The sequence below is a fragment of the Orcinus orca genome, chromosome X (assembly GCF_937001465.1).
Source record: "Orcinus orca chromosome X, mOrcOrc1.1, whole genome shotgun sequence".
Taxonomy (NCBI): domain Eukaryota; kingdom Metazoa; phylum Chordata; class Mammalia; order Artiodactyla; family Delphinidae; genus Orcinus; species Orcinus orca.
Genome location: NC_064580.1, coordinates 3,687,800 through 3,709,303, shown reverse-complemented (window position 1 = coordinate 3,709,303; position 21,504 = coordinate 3,687,800). Strand labels below are relative to the sequence as shown.

The 21,504-nt window shown below is 41.1% G+C and overlaps 1 protein-coding gene across 4 annotated transcripts in view; it reads left to right on the top strand.

Annotated features, from left to right (window-relative positions):
- NLGN4X (neuroligin 4 X-linked) overlaps positions 1-21,504 on the top strand; it is a 346,761-nt gene that overhangs the window by 214,563 nt on the left and 110,694 nt on the right. The gene's annotated exons all lie outside the window — the stretch shown is intronic.

Genomic DNA, 21,504 nt, shown 5'->3' with positions numbered 1-21,504 from the left:
GCTCACTTCATGCTGCAAGATATATTTGTCCCTTAACGTTCACGCAGCGCCGTCTGTTTTTTGTTGTTGTTCTTGTTTTTCAAAGTTTGCACTTTTTAATCCAGGAATTTCATTTCCTAGGATCCGCCTCAAACAAATGCAGCCTCCAAGGTGATCAGATGAACATGATCCTTTATTGAAAGCACTTTTCTTTCTGTGGGCTTAGCCGACAGAACCCTGTGGAATGAACACAGTTTGGAGACGTGTCTGATAACGCATTTGGTAATAGGTGATAGCTTGGTAATGGTAGATAAGGGCCATAGACATTAGCTTTCTTTTGTGGTTTTGTAGGTGTGTTAATCAGTTAATCATTTGTCGGAAAATCTTACTTAATTGCTTAATGCGTTGTCTGTGTCTGTTGTATCTTGAAGGAGGTGCATGGCTGTTGTATTTACGTGAGATGGAATACTCCTATTTGAATTTTGTAATTTGATGGTTTTCCATTTTATGTAAATTTTATGATTTATGATGAAAGGACATTGGCCAAGTGCATAGGAATTCAAGAGCAGCTCTCCGTTGTTTCGGTGTTAACTTTGTTTTTCCCCAACTGGGGGTTGGAAAAATAAATAACCTATTTTGAAGTTACTATTTCGAAGCTTACCTTCTTCTGTGGTTTAGCCCGCTCTCGGTCAGTTCATGAATAATATTCCTAGCCTATGTAACAACGTTCGTTTTCAAGGCAAAAATGCATTGAGAGGATGCAGAAAATTGTTTACAGTAGGGTGGCTATGAGAATGAGATCGGTATGTCACAGGATGGTTACGGTAAAAGCTATGAAAAATAAAATGGACCAACGGACCTGTTTCAAATAAGAAACAGGGCTGAAATGTTTTCTCCGAAGAGGCGAGTATCACTAAGAATATTTTATTTTCAACTTGAGGTTTTACTTTTGTTTTGAGCATTGTATTTCATTCACTACTGAACACATTCACCTATAGAAGACCCCGGAGTAAGGGGATGAGTTGTAGATGACCTTCTAATTTAGAAATGCACATCGCCCACAGATGTTTGCAAAGTTGGGCATTTGGGAGCATCGATAAAGTACTGGAAACGTCAGGTTTTTAGGATGAAACACAACAAAAAGCCTCAGAGTCTAGAGCCTTCTTGATTTCCTTTTCTTTTCTCGTCGGTGCCAGGAGCCAGACCTTTGTGGGATGATTTCCGTTCGTGTTGCACAGCAAGGGTGGCATGCCTCTCTGAATGTTTTTCAGAAGCCTCTGGCTAGTTGACTTGGCTACTGGTGTTTGAAACCGGAAATGTTGTTTCTTGATGTTTTACAAAAGGTCCATTCTAAGGAAGAGGTGGGCAAAGGAAGCCACGGACCAGGGCTTGCTGCTAGCAGCCCTTTCAAAGAGGGCAGTGTGGGCGTCCCTCGGTAGCATCACCAGCTCTGGGCGTTGCTTTCTGAACAAAGCAATGGGCTTTGGGCGAGTCCTTGCTTCAGCGGAATAACAAAGCGTCCTCCTGCCTGCGCAACACGGTGGTGATGTGACTTAAAAGGTTAGATTTCAAAAGAAATCGATTTTCTCCCCCGTTTAACGCCAAACTGGTATTAAGCAGCTTAACACAGTGATCTCTTATCTATTTGGCCCATTTGTGAATCTAGAAAAGTACTGTGGGAATTATACACACCTTTATTCTTTTATTTTAAGAAAAGAAGAAAAAAATAGCTTGCTTTTAGAACTTTTCTCATTGAACAATTTTAATTTTACCTTTTGCTGCTGAGCGTGAAAAAGAAAAAAATCTTGGTAAGATAACAGAGGGCTGTGAGAGTTGTGGCCTGGAAATAAAAGAAGCAGTTTAGCATCTCCAAGCCAGTCTATTTACATTCCACGAATGAGTTAGTGTGAAGCTCCGCGCCACAGACCCCCTTTTATCTGACGGAGCGCAGTGTGCCAGCTTTGCTGATTCTGCAGGGTGATAGAGATGTTTTAAATGGGACCTGGTATATTGTTACCAGGGATCTCGCATGGGCTACCATCCTCTGGAAAACTGTGCGGTGGCCATTTACTTTTTGCTTGCAGGACATCCCTAGTACCACTCACTAGCACTCTGATAGGAATAGATGTTTTTACCCAAATGTTGAAATAGTGTCGGAGGTTTTTTTTTCAAAAGTAAGAAACGCATGAATGCTGTTTCTCTGCCCAAGGAATGGAAAAGCATTGTTTGAGAGGATTACCGTTCTTTTCCAGAGTAACAAATGCTGTTTTCCTACCCAAAAGAAAGGTTTAGGAAGATGGACGATGGTCAGAGGGAAGCCGGAGGCTGGCGTGGAAAGAGCGTAGATTTTTATAACGAGATAAGAATGAACTACTTGGTGTCTGTGGTGTGACATTGAGAAGGTCAGCTGAGTTTTTCGGAGTCTCTCTAAAAGGTGGTCCCATTCTCTCTGTGGCAAGGTTATTGTACATACCATCTAAACATCCTATGGGTTTATGTACGTGAAGTTTCATAGCCCAGCACTAGGAACCAGTAAACCCAGACAGGTGATCATTTCCAGTGTTATTAATAGCCTTGGACATCTTATTAACATGACTGTTGGTCCACTGGAAAAAACTGCGACTGGCCAAAACGGTAATGTCTGTCAAATACTGACTTCTAAACGGAACCACCTTAATTAAACAAAAGCGATGATAAGACGTTCGTAATAAGACACAGATGACAGGATCTTCGCACGTGCTTTTTGAACAATGAATATTTTCTTTAATCAGAACTGCGTCACACAACCTTGCTAGCCATTGAGCGTGTAATTTATTATCTAATCCAGGACACTTTGAAAATTGTTAATAATGCTCTTAATAAACTGGGATTATTCCAGGCAAATTGGGATGTACCATCACAGCTATAAAGTAATTATTCATACCCACACAAGATCTAATGAACAAACTGGTGGTCCATTTATTTTCAAAGGAGATCTCTTTTTAAAGCATATTTCCTATGCGTCCTTCTGTATACCTTTGTCATTAGGAAAGCATACACAGCCAGAAGTTGAGTTCTATCACATCTGCCTCTGTTTTTTTTCATGATGATTGTTCAAAGACCATTGCTATATAAGAGGAATCTCCTCGCTGAGGCTTAGTGATGGAAATGCCTGGGATTTATTTATGGGTGGCTCTTACTTTTGCTTTTCTTCATTAATCGTCTCTAATTTGCATCTTCAGTTGGTTAATTAGACCTCCATTCAAATGCTGATTTTAGTTTAGCTGAAAGGGTATTACTTTTTTGGTTATCCTATGATTTGATGCCTCATGCAGGCTTTAAACTATTTTGCTTTGAAACAATCTTATCTATATGCCTCGGCACGAAACTCATGGAGAGCCCTCGGTGTGGCCATCACTGGACATTGTAGCTGCCCTTCATTTAATCCTCATACACTCCCTTGGAAGGGTTCCCTTATCTTACTTTTGGGGAAACAAAGGCTCAGAGGTGATGGGACGGACTCACAGTGGTACAGGTTGTAGGGATTAGAGCGGGGATTGGAGCCCTGGTCTAACAGTATTAATTAGGTGAACTGCGGTAGGAAACAGTGCAAATCTTTATATCAGATCCAGCTTCTCTAATCGCACAAAACGTCAGATGTGCCTATGGTTGATCTAGATACAAAATTGCGATTCGATGCTTACGCTGTATTTTTATGTTCCTTAAAGTGGGTCCTTCATCGCTGATGCATTTTCATCAAATCATCATTGATGGTCTACTGTGGTGCATGGTGATGTGGTATTGGCCCCAACGATGGCATCTGTGAAATCAGAGCTCTCAGACACAGTAGATCTAAGGCTGTATCAGCGAGTCAGGTGTCTAACCTCTTACGCCCATTCTGCTGCCTTGTTGCTGCCTGTAGCCAATCAATGGAATTAAGACAATTGACCCAGAGAATGACTTTGAAACCGCACAACCCACTTTGGGACTTGAACCTGTGGACCGGGACTCAAACTCAGCCGGAACCCACATTGGGACTTGAACCCACTGTCTTTTGCTTGAGATCACACACCTGGTCTCAGCACTGAACGGAGCTCAGGTTCTTTATGTCTCAGTGCAGAAAGAATTCAGTGAGAGACAAAGTGATAGGTAAGAAGTGGATTTATTTAGAGAGATACACATTCCATAGACAGAATGCGGTCTGTCTCAAAAGGCGAGAGCAGCCTTGGGAGAAACACACTGCACAGAGTGTGGGCCATCTCAGAAGGCAAGAGGCCATGAAATACGGGGTGGTTAGTTTTTATGGGCTGGGTAGTTTCATAGGCTAATGGGTGGGAGTATTATTCCAAGTTTTTTGGGGAGGGGGTGGAGATTTCCAGGAATTGGGCCACCACCCACTTTTTGGCCCTTTATGTTGGCCTTGGAACTGTCCTGGCGCCTATAGGTATGTCATTTAGATGCTATTGTATCACAGTGGGCATTCAATGAGGCTCAAGGTCCAGTGGAAGTCAAATCTTGCACCATCTTGGACCTAATTGATTCTAGTCAGTTTATGGCAAATCCTCAAGGGCTATGTCATTCTTTTAGAGGTTCTGCCCTGTCCCCTTCCCTGCTGTTTCAACTTCAGTGGATTTCTCACCTGACAGGTATCTTACAGTCTTTTGAAATGTTGTCCATAGGTTTATATAACTGACTTTTTCAAAGGATTAAAAAAGCATCAGAAAGACCTACTCATTTTTCAAGAAGTGTAGCTACCCTCAAAGTTTTTATCTCAGGGAAGGTTGTGTAATGGTGTTTCTGAAGTTGCCTTTCTCTTTAAGGTTATTAATTGCGTAAGACTACTTTCATTCATGGGTGTCATAACTTTAAAGGTAAGATGGAAATGGTTTTGAAATAAACGCACAGCAGGAAGAGCATTTGAATGAAAGGCACATGACTTGAGCTCTATGCATGTGGTAATGGCTTGGCCACGTGGCATTCTGGTCCCCTTTGTGGGGTCTTAGTCGCCATTGAAATGGAAGGTGGGTGGGCTGGCATTGGGAGGAAGCCCTTTGACGTCAGCCAGAGCAGTTTCACCCTTACCTGTTTGATACATTGCTGTTCCACGTCAGATTCCGTTCATAAAGGGGGTCCAGAATCACTGGAGGAGGGGCTTGATACCTGCCTTCAGAGACCTGGGATCTGAATTCCAGGTGTGCGCAAGCAGTTTACATCAGGGGTGTTTAGTGGTTCTAACATGCCTTAGGTACCGCTGCTGAAAAATGTCGATTTCCGATTTATATTTCTCTTTCACTTGGGAGTTAAAGATGTTTACTATTTGGTACTTTCACCATTTTTTCCCCCTAAAAATCCTTTCTTCTTTTTCTTTTCTTTGTTTTTATCTTTTACTACAGATTTTCTCTTTTTTTAATTAATTTTTATTGGAGTCTAGTTGATTTACAATGTTGTGTTAGTTTCTGCTGTACAGCAAAGTGAATCAGTTATACATACACATATATCCACTCTTTTTTAGATTTTATTCCCATATAGGTCATTACAGAGTATTGAGTAGAGTTCCCTGTGCTATTCAGTAGGTCTGTTATCTATTTTATATATAGTAGTGTGTATATGTCAATCCCAATGTCCCAATTTATCCCTCCGCCCCAATCCCCCAGTAACCATAAGTTTGCTTTCTACATTTGTTACTCTTATTTCTGTTTTGCTAATAAGTTCATTCGTACCATGTTTTTAGATTCCACATATAAGTGACGTCATATGATATTGTCTTCCTGTGTCTGACTCACTTCACTCAGTATGACAGTCTCTAGGTCCATCCATGTCGCTGCAAATGGCATTATTTCACTCTTTTTTATGGCTGAGCACTATCCCATTGTGTGTGTGTGTGTGTGTGTGTGTGTGTGTGTGTGTGTGTGTGTGTGTATACACACCACAACTTCTTATCCATTCATCTGTCGATGGACATTTAGGTTGTTTCCATGTCTTGGCCATTGTCAATAGTGCTGCTGTGAACATTGGGGTGCAGGTATCTTTTTGAATTATGGTTTTCTCCAGATATATGCTGACGAGTGGGATTGCTGGATCGTATGGTAGCTCTATTTTTAGTTTTCTGAGGAACCTCCATACAGTTCTCCATAGTGGCTGAACCAATTCACATTCCCACCAATGGTGCAGGAGAGTTCCCTTTTCTCCACACCCTCTGCAGCATTTGTTGTTTGTAGACTTTATGGTGAGGTCCATTCTAACTGGTGTGAGGTGCTACCTCATTGTAGTTTTGATTTACATTTCTCTGATAATTAGTGATGTTGAGCATCTTTTCATGTGCTTTTTGGCCATCTGTATGTCTTCTTTGGAGAAATGTCTATTTAGGTCTTCTGCCCATTTTTTGATTGGGTTGGATTTTCTTTTAAATCACTCATGGAACACATCTTCCTTATCAAGTCAAAAGTTCATCTATTAAAAAAAAAAAGTTCATCTATAAAGAAAACAATATCGTCTTTCCTTTCAAGGATCTCCATGCTACCCCCTAAGTCCATCCTCTTCCCTCTCTGCTCAGATATCCCCCGATCAGATTTGTGACCGGGAGAAGCTTCCTTTATCCATCCTCAGAGAGAAACTGCACATTATTTAGGGATGGAAGAATGCTGTAAGAAGCTAAATGGGTAGACAGGAAGGATGAAGTATTGCACTGAGGGAAAAGATAAAGTGGAAAAGTACAGGAAGTTTGGGAGAAGTGTGAGAAAATGGGGGGCAGAGGCCAGGCACTTGATGTGGGACCAGTCACAACCCCAGAACGGAAAGAGGGTGGAAGGAAAGATTGAAAGCCCTTAGAATAAGGCCCTCTGTGGTGGGCGGGGGAGGTGATGGGCCAGCCTGACCACAGGCTCCCGGACTCATTTCTGCAAAGCTCCCTGATGTGTCTCAAGACGGACTGAGGGTTAGAGGGAGGTATACCCCCTAGATAACACAGTCATAGGATGGACACAGTTCATGGGGGAAGGGAGGGCTGGCGTAGCTTCCCTGATCCTAAAGTTATGCCAAAAAGAAAATAAACAAGATGCTTCCCCCTTGCCCTGCCCCTCCCCCCAGTGTCTTTCATCATCTTCATCAATAGCTCTCTGTGCATTTTAATACTCATTCGGAAATGCTGTAATCTGGACTCTGTTGTTGCTCGTGTGTTGCTAAGAACCAGAACTCTGGACAAAAACATCTTAGCCCGGTTTTGTATCAATGATCATTTACTTGGGTTTTCCTCTTCTGCCTCCTGGTGGCCAAAAATGCCCATTGCATTAATTTGATTTGTTCTGCGATTAAGGAGTTGGCCTGGTTGTGGATGATGTCTCTTGCCTCTGGGATTTTGCAGGCACACGGCGGGGGGTAGATATGGAAGCCCCTGCGGTGGAATAAAGACCCTGACATGAGACAGATGCCTTTTATGCAGAGGTTGATATGAGCCACCGAACAAAGAGGGTCCCTCGCTGTGAGGTGACAGAGGGCCACAGAGGAAAGTAAAAGTCTGCAGCAAATAAAGACAATGTGAAAGGATGCGGGGTGGTGATGAAGAGGCAGAAGAGACATTTTTTTTCAATCTCAAATGCACAAAATTATCGACTAGCGTGTGCCTTATGACGGAGAATTTTCTTGATCTCTTTGTGAACGATTCAGAATTTCTTAAAAGAAGTTGGCCTGTTACTTGTACACGCAGAGCCGTTTCTGGAAATCACAATGCCCCGATACACTCGATGCTCGGATACTCTTAATTATATTTAATAAGTACATATTTTCCACTTAATTGATTCCAGGGTGTCATGTCAGTAATAATCACAACGGGGTATACATTTTTTTAAAATGCTCTTTTCCTGGACATGTTTACATCCAAAACAGAATCTCTTAAGATGATCCATTCTACGTGAAAGAAACCACTTTCTCTGCTCTGTGTGCTTTCCTCATTTTGCTTCTCACCTAGCCAAAGAAGGCTTGATCATTTTTCGTTGATCAGGATAAAGTGGTGTCTGTCTTAACGGGGAAGAACACACATGAACATCACTCTGAATGCAAGGAAAAGTGTGATGGGCATTTGAGTATCGGGCAACGGAGAAACTGGAAAGTTCCAAGGAGGAGTGTTCAATTTAAGCGCCAAGATACATTAGCTTGATGTGGGTGAGCTAGAGATTAAGTCTCTGGCAATCATTCCATCAGATAAATGGTTTTAAAACAATGCCTGAAAGAGACATACCTGCATTCTTCCTATGTACCTTTTCTTCCTTCCCTAGATGTATTCAAGGAATTAATCCTTCCAAGTCAGATCATTGAAAAATCTCTAAAAGGCAATCAGAGTGGGAGTTTTAAAGACCGCAGAGGCTGAAACACTCCAGGACTGTACAAATCGTGGCCTGCAGATCATTTTTCTTTTTTTTCCCCGCACATTTGCCTGGAAGTGTGGATTGCACGTTTTACAGGAAGCGTGGAGTGAATATGCACATGTCCACACTCACCACGGCGGTGATACCGCAAAAGGGCATATTCTGTTCTAATATAACTCTCCTAGTATTGTCCAGTCATACATCAATCAGTCATGGGCTTTATGAAAATAAATCCTTGGGGACATAAGGCTCAAAGCGAATGTCTGAGGGATCAAAACGTAACGCAGACACGGCAGATACACCGTGCATTTAACAATGTAAAATGTATTTTTCAAATAAGATTACTTAGTAACATATGGATTGGGTAAGTCCCATCTAATGGGTAGGGCAGCTTTTCCTTTGATTAAAAAAAATAATAATAATAGCTCTTTGGAAAGAAGTGTACAATTCTCAGTATAAAAAAAGCAGAACTATTTTAGAATGGTAAATGCAACATTCCTCTGACATAACAGCCATTAGACAGGGTTGAGCTGGGGTCTTCATGCAAATAAATCAATTGCGAGACTCTTGATCCCTTTAATTATTTGAGACTGCAGGCACTGGTTTTTGTTGTATTCAGTACAGAGGCTTTTATTCTAGGTTCCGATATTATGGGGGAAAAGGCTGTGTCCTGTGCAGTGGGTCTAGTCATCAACAGGTGGCTTGAATACATGCATTATTATAAAGATACACATTTCACTCTAGACAGAGGTATGAGATCATCTCCCAGAGAAACACTACGAATTCTACCAAAGACACCCAAGATTTGTACCGGAGTCGGGAAAACAATTTTGGAATAAAGAACTGTTTCCAGTTTGGATTGAGAAATGTTTTCTGTCTCTCAAAGTGGCTGCTACATCTTTACTAATATATCCCAGTAATGGTTTAGAGGCTCAGTTGGCATATGACAGATAGATAGATAGATAGATATTGATATAGAGAGATAGGTATATATATATATATATATATAATAGTTAGATATATATAGAGAGGTAGGTATATATTATATAAAGATACCCATAGAGATAGGTGTATATATATTATAGAGATAAATAGAGAGAGGTATATATATGATATATATAGAGAGTATATGTAGAGAGATAGGTGTATATATATGATATATAGAGAGAGAGATATGTGGATATACATATATATATATCCTCTTGTCCCTTCTTTATAACATAAACTTATAATACCATGTAGAAATATCACTCATCTTTTCCTGTAATACTTCTTTGTTAAACCAGGCATAGGAGTTCACATCTTTCCAAAAAAGAATCTTGTGCAAATGGCCTTATCCATTTCTACATTCCTTTTTTCCCCATGCTATCCACTTTTTTAGTTATATTTATGTTAGTCGTATTTATCTGTTTCTCCCCCCTTTATCTCTAGTTAGTTAACTTCCTCGACTTTAATCATAGCGTTCACCAACACGGTTCTCCTGAGGACCACTCATACGTTGTTAGCCTTTTGTAGGACAGTCCGAATTCTTTCAGTGGCCTTTGCTGCATCCTCGTTTTTCTTCATCTTCTTGTCAATGGCCCACTGGTTCGTCTCCACTCCCACCTTTCGCTGTCTGTGTCCTTTATTTAAAATGGTTTATATACCATGTTGTGCATTGAACGTGTACAGTTCCATGGCCTTTAGTATATTCACAAAGTTGTACCACCATCAACATCCCCTAATTTTTGAATGTTTTCATCACTCCAAGGAGAAACCCAATATTTATTCTTCTCAGTCTCCAAGGACTTAGGCAACCATTAATCTCCTCTCTCCCTGTGGATCTGCCTTTCCTGGGCATTTCATACAAAGGGAGTCATATGCTGTGTGCTCTTTTGTGTCTGACGTCTTTCACTGAACATGATGTTTTCGACATCCATCCACGTGGTAGCATATATCAGTACTTGGTTATTATTTATGGCCAAATATTTATTCCATTGCATGGATATAACATGTTGTCTTTATCCATTTGTCTTCTGATTTGTATTTGGTGTGTATCCACTTTTTGGAGATTATGAATACAATGCCATGAACACCCACATACAAGTTTTTTGTGGGGATATATGTATTCGCTTCTCTTGGGTACAAACCTAGGAGTAACATTGCTGGGTCGTATGGTAAAGCTGTTTAATCAGCTAAGTAACTTCCAAATTCTTTTCTAGAAAAGTGGCTGCACTATTTTACATTCCCACCAGCATGAGGGTTCTGATTTCTCCACGCCCTTACCAACACCGGTTCTTGTCTGTCTTTTTGACTGCAGCCCTCCCTAGTGGGTGTAAAGTGGTACCATTTGATGTGCATTTCCCTGATGGCTAATGACATTGAGTACCTTCTCGTGTGAGTATTGGCCATTCGTATATCTTCCCTGGAGAAATGTGTACTCGTATTCTTTGCCCGTGTTTGAGTGGGGTATTTACCTTTTCAGTATTGAGTTAAGAGGGTTTTTATGTTTGTATGCTTGTTTTTTTCAAATGGCATGTTCTGGATACATGTTCCTTAGCAGATACAGGACTTGCAAATATTTCCTCTCATTTTGTTTTCTTCCCACTTTTGGGATGGTGCCCTTTGAAACACACATGTTTTTCATTTCAATGAAGTTCAATTTATCTCTTTTCTCTTTCTGCCTTTGCTCCTTGCGTTGTTTCTACAAAGTCTTCACCTGACCTAAGCGCTCACCACTTTATTCCTATATTTTTTTCTAAGAGTTATACAGTTTTAGATCTTGTTTTAGACCAGATCCATTTTGAGTTAATTTTTTTTTTTTTTTTTTGGTACATGGGCCTCTCACTGTTGTGGCCTCTCCCGTTGCGGAGCCCAGGCTCCGCACGCACAGGCTCAGCGGCCATGGTTCACGGGCCCAGCCACTCCGCGGCATGTGGGATCTTCCCGGACCGGGGCACGAACCCGTGTCCCCTGCATCGGCAGGCGGACTCTCAACCACTGCGCCACCAGGGAAGCCCCTGAGTTAATTTTTTAAAGCATTGTCCTGTGGTTTTTGTTCTTTTTTCTCTTGCTCTATTACATTAATCAATTTCTGACTGTTAAACTGCCCTTTCGTTCTGCAGTAAATCCCCACTTGGTCACGGTGTATAATCTACTTGACATGCTGCTGGACTTGGTTTGCTAGTACTTCTGAGGATTTTGTTTGTCTGTTTGTTTAACTTCTGGTTCTGGGGAAAGAAATGACCTCTAATTCTAAGCGTATTGTCGATTTCATGGTTTCTGGACCTCTGCACGACTGACATTGAGAATGGGTTTCTCTCCTTGGTGGACGGTTTCTGTTGTACACTGTGGGATGTGAACAGCATCCCTACCCTCTGCCCTCTAGAATGCCAGCAACACCTCACAGCCCACAGTCATGACAACCAAAAATGGCTCCAGGTGTTGCCAAGAGTCCCCTGGTGCGGAGTGGGTGGGAAGCATGAACCCGGTTGAGAACCACTTACCTGATTTGTACTTCCCTTCTCTGAGAGCGAAGGCGCACAACGGCATTCTCGTTTTGTACCGAAAAATCCACACTCCGTTCTGTATGGGTTTGTTTCTTCATGTGCATGGTGTTTACTTCCTGTAACCGATTTCTTAGCTCCTTGCCGGCTGAGGTCATAGCTCACATTGTCTTTGTCTCTACTGAGAGTTTACCAGATAATAAACATCTTCTGGATGATTTCTCCTGGCAGTGTTCTGGCCTTCACATTGCGAAATGAAATCTCAGTCACAAAGGAGAAGAGTATATTAACGTCAACATTTTTTTTTTTAATTGCAGAATGAGTGAACTCCTAGCTGTCAACATCCTAATTTTATGGAAATCGTGCTTATTTCCACTTCTGCAGCTGTTGCTTTTTCGCAAATACTAAAGGTTTCATTTTCCTCGAAACGTGTACTGATGCTAGTGTCATCAGCGGAGGATTTATTTTCATTCCATGTAGGTTAGCTTGAATGGAGACAGTTTTGCTGGTGGTGTGCATTTGACCTTGAATGAAAACTGAAGGTTTTAAACAGTATTTTAAATCTGCATATCTTTTTTTTTTTTTTTTTTGCGGTACGCGGACCTCTCACTGTTGTGGCCTCTCCCGTTGCGGAGCACAGGCTCTGGACGCGCAGGCTCAGCGGCCATGGCTCACGGGCCCAGCTGCTCCGCGGCATGTGGGATCCTCCCGGACCAGGGCACGAACCCGTGTCCCCTGCATCGGCAGGTGGACTCTCAACCACTGCGCCACCAGGGAAGCCCTAAATCTGCATATCTTTATATTTTTATCAGATTTTGACAGTTATAAAAACAAACCAAAACAGTAGAGGTGTCTAACAGAGATTTTTTTTTCTTCAACTCTTTGCATGGGTATTTCAGATAATTATGATCATTCTGAACCTTTAGAACTTCCCTACTAGTTTTAAAAGAAGCAAAAGCATTTTTCCTCATTGGCTACAGAACATATGCCTTTGTCCCAGCCATGCATAGGGCCGTATCTCACATTTTCTTCTTAAATTACGAAGCTGTAAATATAGAGCAAAAACTGCTGCTGTGCTGTCTTCTCTCCACATTTTCCCTCTCTTACGAAATCCAATTGCAAATGCTCCTCGATGCCCTACCTGGGAGTTGCCAAGTGGGCACAAGCCATCTCTAAGTGGAGGTTCCTAAAAGTTAACAAAGAAGATTCATGTGGGTTTTTAAGAAGGGATTTTAAATACATCTCAAGTTTTAAAGTGACTCCTGGACTTTTCAAAAAATGAGCGACCTTCTTCTAATGCCTCGCCGTTACTTTTCAAATTCAGTGGCTTCACACACTGCCCTTTAGAGCAGCTTTGGTTTGCTGGAGTCCAGGGTTTGGGAGGTGGTGTTATTTACTTTTTGTTTTCACGCTCGCTCCCTGTTAATTCAAAGAGATCACTGAACACTCTTTTCTGGTTTTAGACACTGGTGAGTGATGGTTGTTTCTTGCACAGAGACTTAACCAGGTATTGTGGAAGAATTTGGTACCCTCGCTCTCTGATTCACGGATGCCGGCGTGACCCTCAGTGGTGGTGGGACCTGCACTCTGCTGAGGTCCAACTTAGAGGATGGATAACAGGACAAGATGGGGAACAAAGATGCCTAAACCCCATGAGACCTTAGCCCACTGCTCGCAGAGGGGTGATGTTTTTTCTGAAAGGTGACCTCATCTTATTGCTTTACCAGCAGACTCTTTGGCCAGTGAAAATAAAACTGTCCATTATAAGGAAATTAACTTTAGATTTTAAAAGAAAATTTCCTAGGATACTTCCAGAGAATCCTACTTGCGAAGCAAAGATATGTATTCCTGAATTGGGGATGGTGGTTGTTGGGAGAGATTCATTGGAATGGAAATAAACTTCCTTTCCTTTTGGCCAACAATCATACTCTTCTTTTCTCCAGATTGGCCAGATGATTGGTTTCAATATAAGGGGGTAGTGTGGGCAAGATTGCTAGTAGTGTCTGATACGACTGGCCCAATTCATCAATCTTCCTTCCTTAATTAATTTACATGGAGAGCCTCTTTACTCTGAGAGAGTTATTTTCTAGTTTTATTGAGATATAATTGGCAAGTAACATTATATTCCTTTTAGGTGTATAACAGGACAATTTGGTATTTGTCTATGTTGCAAGATGTTTAATACAATCAGTTTAGTTAACATCTGTCACCTCATAGTTACATTTTCTTTTCTGGTATGAGAACTTTTAAGGTCTGCGATTGGGAAATAAAAGTTTTGGCACACGTATAAATTTAGAGAACATTAAACATTTTAAGATAGAGGTGGAACTGTAAACATGTATTATTAGTCATTGGAATTTAGTATTTCTTGAATTTGCAGTGGGATTTCTGTCTGTTAACTTTTGAAGATATCAATGGTGTAAAGTTAGCAGCATTAGCCTTTTATCATTTATCCTGAGGCCGTCTGTTTGAAGTTCACATGTGGGAACTCTCCTATCCTTCTGTGGGAAATAAAGATCATAGCAACTCAAAATCAGTAATCACTAAACCGATGTAGTAAAGAGTTCTGTGATGTACATCGTACCTAAAAAGTAGTATCAAAATATTTAATGCAGAAGACAGTAGACTCACCAACCTACCAACCCATCAGTCAGTTCTTTCGGATGGTAGGTCTGTATCAGAGTCCTGACTTAGTGAGCCAGGAGTTACCATTTTGGGTTTCTGGATCGTGGAGGAGATGGGGGGTGGTCTTATCGGGGCAGCAAGCAGGAAACCATTTTCCGGGCTCCGGGCAGCAGCATTTCACCAACCAGCAGAGAAGTATCTCCTGATGTTAGCATTCCACACTGCAGCACACTGGTGCTTGCCAGTTGAGTCACTTACGTGTACATGACAGGTAAGGTGACACCTGCCTTACTTCCACCTGGCGTTAGTGCTCATGGATTCATCTTACTGAACCAAGACATGAAATTGCAGTTCCTTATCCATGTTTAGCAATATTTCGTTCACTGATTGATTCTCTGTCCCCTTGGAATAACTAGGTATGGGATCCACTTAGACTTTGAGTCTCAAGTCCAAATCGCCATGAAAGTTAAAATGTAACAAGAGAAGTAATAGAAGAAAAGTACAGATGGAGACTTACGATGCAGAGGTGTCTGTTCTGTTAGCAGAGGGCAGATGAGACTGCCTGAGGTCAGGGTTGAGTCCAGCTGAAATAGGGACCTCTGGTGTCTACTGCGTCATACGCATTCAAATGGTTAATTCTGTGTTACGTAAATCTCACCTCAGTACAATACAAAAAGTTCGAAGCTGGCCCATGCCTCATTGAGCTCCCCTCTATAAAACTGTGTAAAAGGAGCCCAGTCTGCAGCCAGTTCTTAAAAGGAACGTATAAGCAAACCAAACAGCAAACCAACAGGACATGGCAGCGCACACCACATTTTATTACGGCGCCGAACTTGACCTTTTTTTTTTTTTTTTTGCGGTACGCGGGGCCTCTCACTGTGGCGGCCTCTCCCGTTGCAGAGCGCAGGCTCAGCGGCCATGGCTCACGGGCCCAGCCGCTCCGCGGCATGTAGGATCTGCCCGGACTGGGGCACGAACCCGTATCCCCTGCATCGGCAGGCGGACTCTCAACCACTGCGCCACCAGGGAAGCCCCGAACTTGACCTTTTACACCCCAATGTCTCAACTTGAATTCAGAGCGAACTTGAGTTGCTAATTGTATGCTTTTGACCAGGTAAAGACCTCATTTTAAGAAATTTCCTTAAAACTGCAAACTTATGGAAAAGAGAGAATGTTGTATGTATCCATTCAGCAAGTCCATGTTATAAGCATACTAGTTACAGAGATCTTGGGCTCATATCTGCATGTTTCATTTTGCATTTGCCTCCACTGTTTTGTTAGCAAGTATAGTTTTAATTTATGTAATGTTTAGAGTCCATATAAATGTAAATCATTCAGGGTTTGAGGAGAAAATTAACCGCTTATGATTTGCATTTACCACTGTTCACCTCCCACTTGAATTCCTTCAGAAATGACAAAACCAGTTGCTAAAGTAGTGATTTTAAATATTTACCAATATATACCACTGGAATTCTTGTTGCTGTTTCTGAAGAAAAGAAATGCAGCGGCATCCTTAGTGATTATTTAAAAAATAAGGAATATTCTTTAAGGGAAAGAATTTCAACTCATCTTTTCGGTAGTCAGTGGTCATTCATTTCTGCTTGTATTGTAACCTGTTAAAATGATGACTTAACAAAGAGAAGGGAAATTAAATTTGCTAGTTATTTTTTAATGCCATATGATTTCTAGTTACAAAGGCATGCTTAAGCCCCGTACTAAAAAGAGGTGAATAAAATAGGACAGGGTTCAGATAAAATTCATTTGGGAAGGTGAATATGTTTTCAGAATGATTAAGTCTTTTGAGATCCCATTTTGGTGTAGTTTTCTACCATTTCTTAATGTATTCTTCATAACCCCCAAATTATTCAGGCTTTGAGCCAAATGCCGACATGTTATTTACTTTTGCTTGGGTTGTAATAAAATTTGGGACTCCTAGTGAAAAGATGACTTTCATTAGTAAAATTGTTATTGGGCATTTAGAGTTGGTGCTTATTTTCTGTTGCTTCTCCAACCACTGGAAATCTTCCTTCACTTTTCTTTCCCCACACTACAATGAGAGATCGAAGGGTGGCCCTATTCCCATCCCTTAAACCTGTCATTTTCTTATCCTTATTAACCTGTGGGCTCGAGAACCAGGCAAGGACCTTTCCCAGAGGAACTGGCCGGGGCTGGGTGCTAAGATGACCAAGAGCTGTGTAATGAGGGCTCCATGTCAGACCATAAATGCTACCCTGTTCATGAAGACAGGGCACACTGCTTAGAGGTGCACCATCTCAAATGCCTTTGGAACACCTAGGACTCTGGGCACTCACATAATGGGTATGCCATGTGACTTCAACCATTTGTTAGCATGACCTTAAAGGTCCAAGAAATGTATCAATATCATCTGACCATGTCGGGGGGGGGGGCGGGGGACTCATTTTAGTCACAAATGCAGCACATCAAAATATGGATACATCACATTGTGAGAGAACGCGGGTGTGTACATCTTTACGGGATCTCCATCATAGCTTCTTCTTAAAGTTTCCAGTATAATTCTTGCGAAGGAATTGTTTTAAAAAAAGTTTTTAAATGTTTAGGTAGTTCGAAAGTAAAATGTAATTTTAAAAGAATGCTCAGTTGTTATTTCGGGCTTTGGGACATTGAGTGGTTCTGGAAACTTGACACCCTTGATCCAAATGCCATATTTGTCAAATTGCAATATTGACCGGCCTGTGGCAGCATCTAATATAAATCCTGAAACATCTGGTTACATCTTGATACTTCGTCTTGACCTTCTTCTTGTCTGGCCACAGTCAGCCATAAACAGCTGTATTCTCTAAATCTTCAGGGACATGAAACATTGAAATCTGTGCAGAAAATGACCATCACGGTTGTCTAATATCTAAAAAGGGTGTGTTTTTTCGTGTAAAAGGTGGTGGAACCCAAAAGAATGGGGGAAGACACCCCTGAGTGTGTAAGCCACGTACCTCATTGGCCCCAAGAGATTCCTGTTTTGTTTTTTACTTTAATTTTTATTTTATATTGGAGTATAGTTGATTTACAATATTGTGTTAGTTTCAGGTGTACAGCACAGTGATTCAGTTATACGTATACATATACCCATTGTTTTTCAGGTTCTTTTCCATTATAGGTTATTATGGAATATTGAGTAGAGTTCCCTGTGTATACAGTAGGTCCTTGTTGATTATCTATTTTATATATAGGGGTGTGTATATGTTAATCCCGAACTCCTAATTTATCCCTCCCCCTCACCTTTTCCCTTTGGTAACCCGAGATTCCTCTTTTAAAAACCCAAACCCTGGGCTTCCCTGGTGGCACAGGGGTTGAGAGCCCACCTGCCCATGCAGGGGACACAGGTTCGTGACCCGGCCTGGGAAGATCCCACATGCCGCGGAGCGGCTGGGGCCATGAGCCATGGCCGCTGGGCCTGTGCGTCTGGAGCCTGTGCTCCGCAACGGGAGAGGCCACAGCAGTGAGAGGCCCAAGTACGGCAAAAAAAAAAAAAAAAAAATCCAAACCCTGCTGAACCAGAAAGAACAAATAAATTGGCTTGATGTTGAGTGACACAAAAAGAAAAGCGTATCTTTGCCCCCTCTGCCCTGTCTTCCATTTCCTGTCCCACCCTTCACATCAAATGAAACACTGCTGTTTTCATTTCCTCAGTGTACCTTGTAGTATTTCTAGATGTGCCTAAAATCCTGCCCTCTCTTTTTGCCTAGGGATACTTTTGGTCTCATATAAATAGACAGTATCCAGTTTGAGAAACATGTAGCCCATTGTAACAAGTGTTATCTTTTTATTCCATCAATTTTTTTTTTTTTTTTTTTTTTTTTTTTTTGCGGTACACGGGCCTCTCACTGTTGTGGCCTCTCCCATTGCGGAGCACAGGCTCCAGACGCGCAGACTCAGCGGCCATGGCTCACGGGCCCAGCCGCTCCGCGACATGTGGGATCCTCCTGGACCGGGGCAGGAACCCATGTCCCCTGCATCGGCAGGCGGACTCTCAACCACTGCACCACCAGGGAAGCCATCCATCAATTTTATAGTGTAATTGTATTTGCATTTTGAGTGAATACGAATCCAAAAGAAAGACAGTAATTCATTGTCAATAAAGGTGTTTTTGTGTATATACTTTTGGTGTGCAAGACAGTAGTCCGGGTTTAAAAGAATATTTAATTTTTTAAGTCTCCATTCATACATTTAACACAAATTCCTGTTGAGTTCATACCACGCACGTGCCAGGCTGGTTAGAAACAGGCAACTGATGGCAGGTGCTCCCTGATTTTAGGGCACTTCCAGCTCAATGCAGCAAATAGACAGTTCCTAGTAGTTCCTTCAAGTTCCTTAACCAATTAATTTTGTATGTCCCACATCCTTTAAGTGAGTGTCCAGGGTGTGAAATTTCCCTTTGCTTTAAAATAAGATTAAAAAAACAAAAAAGAAAATCGAACAGCTTCCACTCTAAGAAAATAGAACCTAATGTATTGCATCTTGGATTTGTCCTTAATTTCGTTCATAGGGTTTTGGCTCGTCCTAAGTTGAATTAGTAACCAGTTTGCCTTCCCAAGGGCTCTGGCAGGACTTGGTGTTTACCTCAACATACAGGTAGTGGGTTTCATATTTAAAAGTCAAGACTCTCAGACAGCTTCCAGATCAGGTCATTCTACTTGGTTCCGAGAATGGTTTGGGGTGGGGTTTTTTACCGTCGAATGCAACGCTCTTCCCTTCAGTGTTCTCAGATGTGCACCCGGCCGCTCTGCCTTTCCTCAGGGCTCTCGTTCTGCAGGTGAAAATCTTCTCAAAACTATGATTGTGATCCGTGAATCAGCAACTTTCTGTAAGAAATTTGGGACTCTCTCTTCATGAATGTGGCCTGCCTCTTTCTAAGCATAATAAAAAGCAATTTTAAATTATGCCTTTCTTTTTTAAAATTTATTTACGTTTTAATGAAGTAGAGTTGATTTACAATGTTGTGTTAGTTTCAGGTGTACAGCACAGTGCTTCAGTTATATATACATACATATATACGTATATACATATATATAACTATATATGTGTATGTGTGTGTGTGTATATATATATTCTTTTTCATATTCTTTTCCATTATGGTTTATTACAAAATATTGAATATACTCCCTGTGCTATACAGTAGGTCCTTGCTGTTTACCTGTTTTATATATAGTAGTGTGTATCTGTTAATCCCAAACTCCTAATTTATCCCTTTCCCCCCTTCTCCTTTGGCAACCGTAAGTTTGTTTTCTATACCTATGAGTCTGTTTCTGTTTCGTAAATAAGCTCATTTATGTCATATGTTAGATTCCACATATAAGCAATATCATATGATATTTGTCTCTGTCAGACTTATTTCACTTATTTCATGATCATCTCTAGGTCCATCCATGTTGCTGCAAATGGTAAATTATGCCATTTCTTAAGTGAACTATGTTAAGTGAGCCCCGCGTATGTCTGCTGGTTCTATATTAACTGTAGGCTCTGTTTTCTTTTCTCTCCATTTCATTTGGTTTATACAGTTCACTGGGTAACGTCTGCATGGCTAAAGGCTCTTGCTGATTTATGTTTGCAACATAAATCTTGCTGGGGTTAAAAAGCAAGGTTTAGGACATTTTTTGGCTCAGAAGTACGGGGATTCATGTGTAAGTCATTTCATAGGTAAGATCCTGGCTTGCTGTGGCAGGCGATTTCCCTAGATCAGACCTCCTCTGAGGTGTCCTTACATATGATATGAGTCAGCACTTAATATGTAATAAATGTGTAATGCCTGCCAAGTTGTGACGGTTAGCTCTTCAGACGCAACCCATGTGTCCCATCCATCACATAAACTCGTGGAATACCTGTGAAGGGGTGTGAAGAATATATGTGTGTAGTTACCACACTGTATTCCAAAGTAGAATTGATCTTTGGTCTTAGAAGTTGTCTGTCTGACCTAAAGAGAAGAAACAGAACGAAGAAATTTTGCTGACTATGCTGTTTATTGGCCATAAACAAATTTTATTGATAATGATCTCGGGTTTTGGTCTATTTAATCAATAGAAATTGATAAGAGGTCAGACAAGGAATTCAGGGAAGGCTTACTGGGGCTCCTGCTGCAGCATGAGGGAGAGAACGAGTAATGGGGGGGGGAATGAGCTGGTCGGTTCCTTATATGGGGTGAGGGTAGGGAGGGTGAATCCAGAGGGTGGCTTAGGTGGACTGCCCACCCCCTTGGTGGTGCCCTTTGCAGGGATCGTGCCCGGGACCCTGGATTTGCTCCCAGCTTCTCAAAAGTGGCCATTGGGTTTTTTGTCTTTTTGTATCTTGTTGTCCATAATTAGCCCCAACTGCACAGGCATGCAGTTATTTTTAGTCCCTTATAGTTTCTTTGTATCTATTGCTCGAGGAGACAGTTGTCCAGGTGCAAGCCCTCCTATAAAGGGTCCCAGGTCCCAGCCTGCCTCATTATTAGAGATGTTTGGTTACATAGATAAGAATGAAAAAAATCCTACTCTTACTAACATGATTTACTAAAAATAACACAGTAATAAAAAAGAATTTCCAAACTGTGTATCTATTTTTTAGAGAAAGAGTCCAGTGAATTGCAAAAAGGTTAAAACAAAAGGCCCCAAAACTTCCACGTATCAATAACTATTACAGAATTCTTGATATAAAAGCTTTTTATATCAAGTTTCAATATTTAAGTATATTCCAAATCAGTACATTAGAACATTAGAATTTATATTCTGTAACAGCCGGATTAAACCAACCTCCTTAGGATGACTCTTCCTTGCTGTTATGCTTAAATGATTTAGGAAAAAGGGTTTATCTCTTTTGATGTTTTCTTGGAGGTTATGATACATATTTAAATGTAAATAGGAAAATCTCCTGCCTTGGGGATTTCGTCACCATATAACACTAAGAGTAATCATTATAATATGACACTATATAACACATATAACACTAAGAGTAATCAGTATGATATAACACTATATAACACATATAACAGTAAGAGTAATCATTATAATATAACACTATATAACACATATAACACTAAGAGTAATCAGTATAACACTATATAA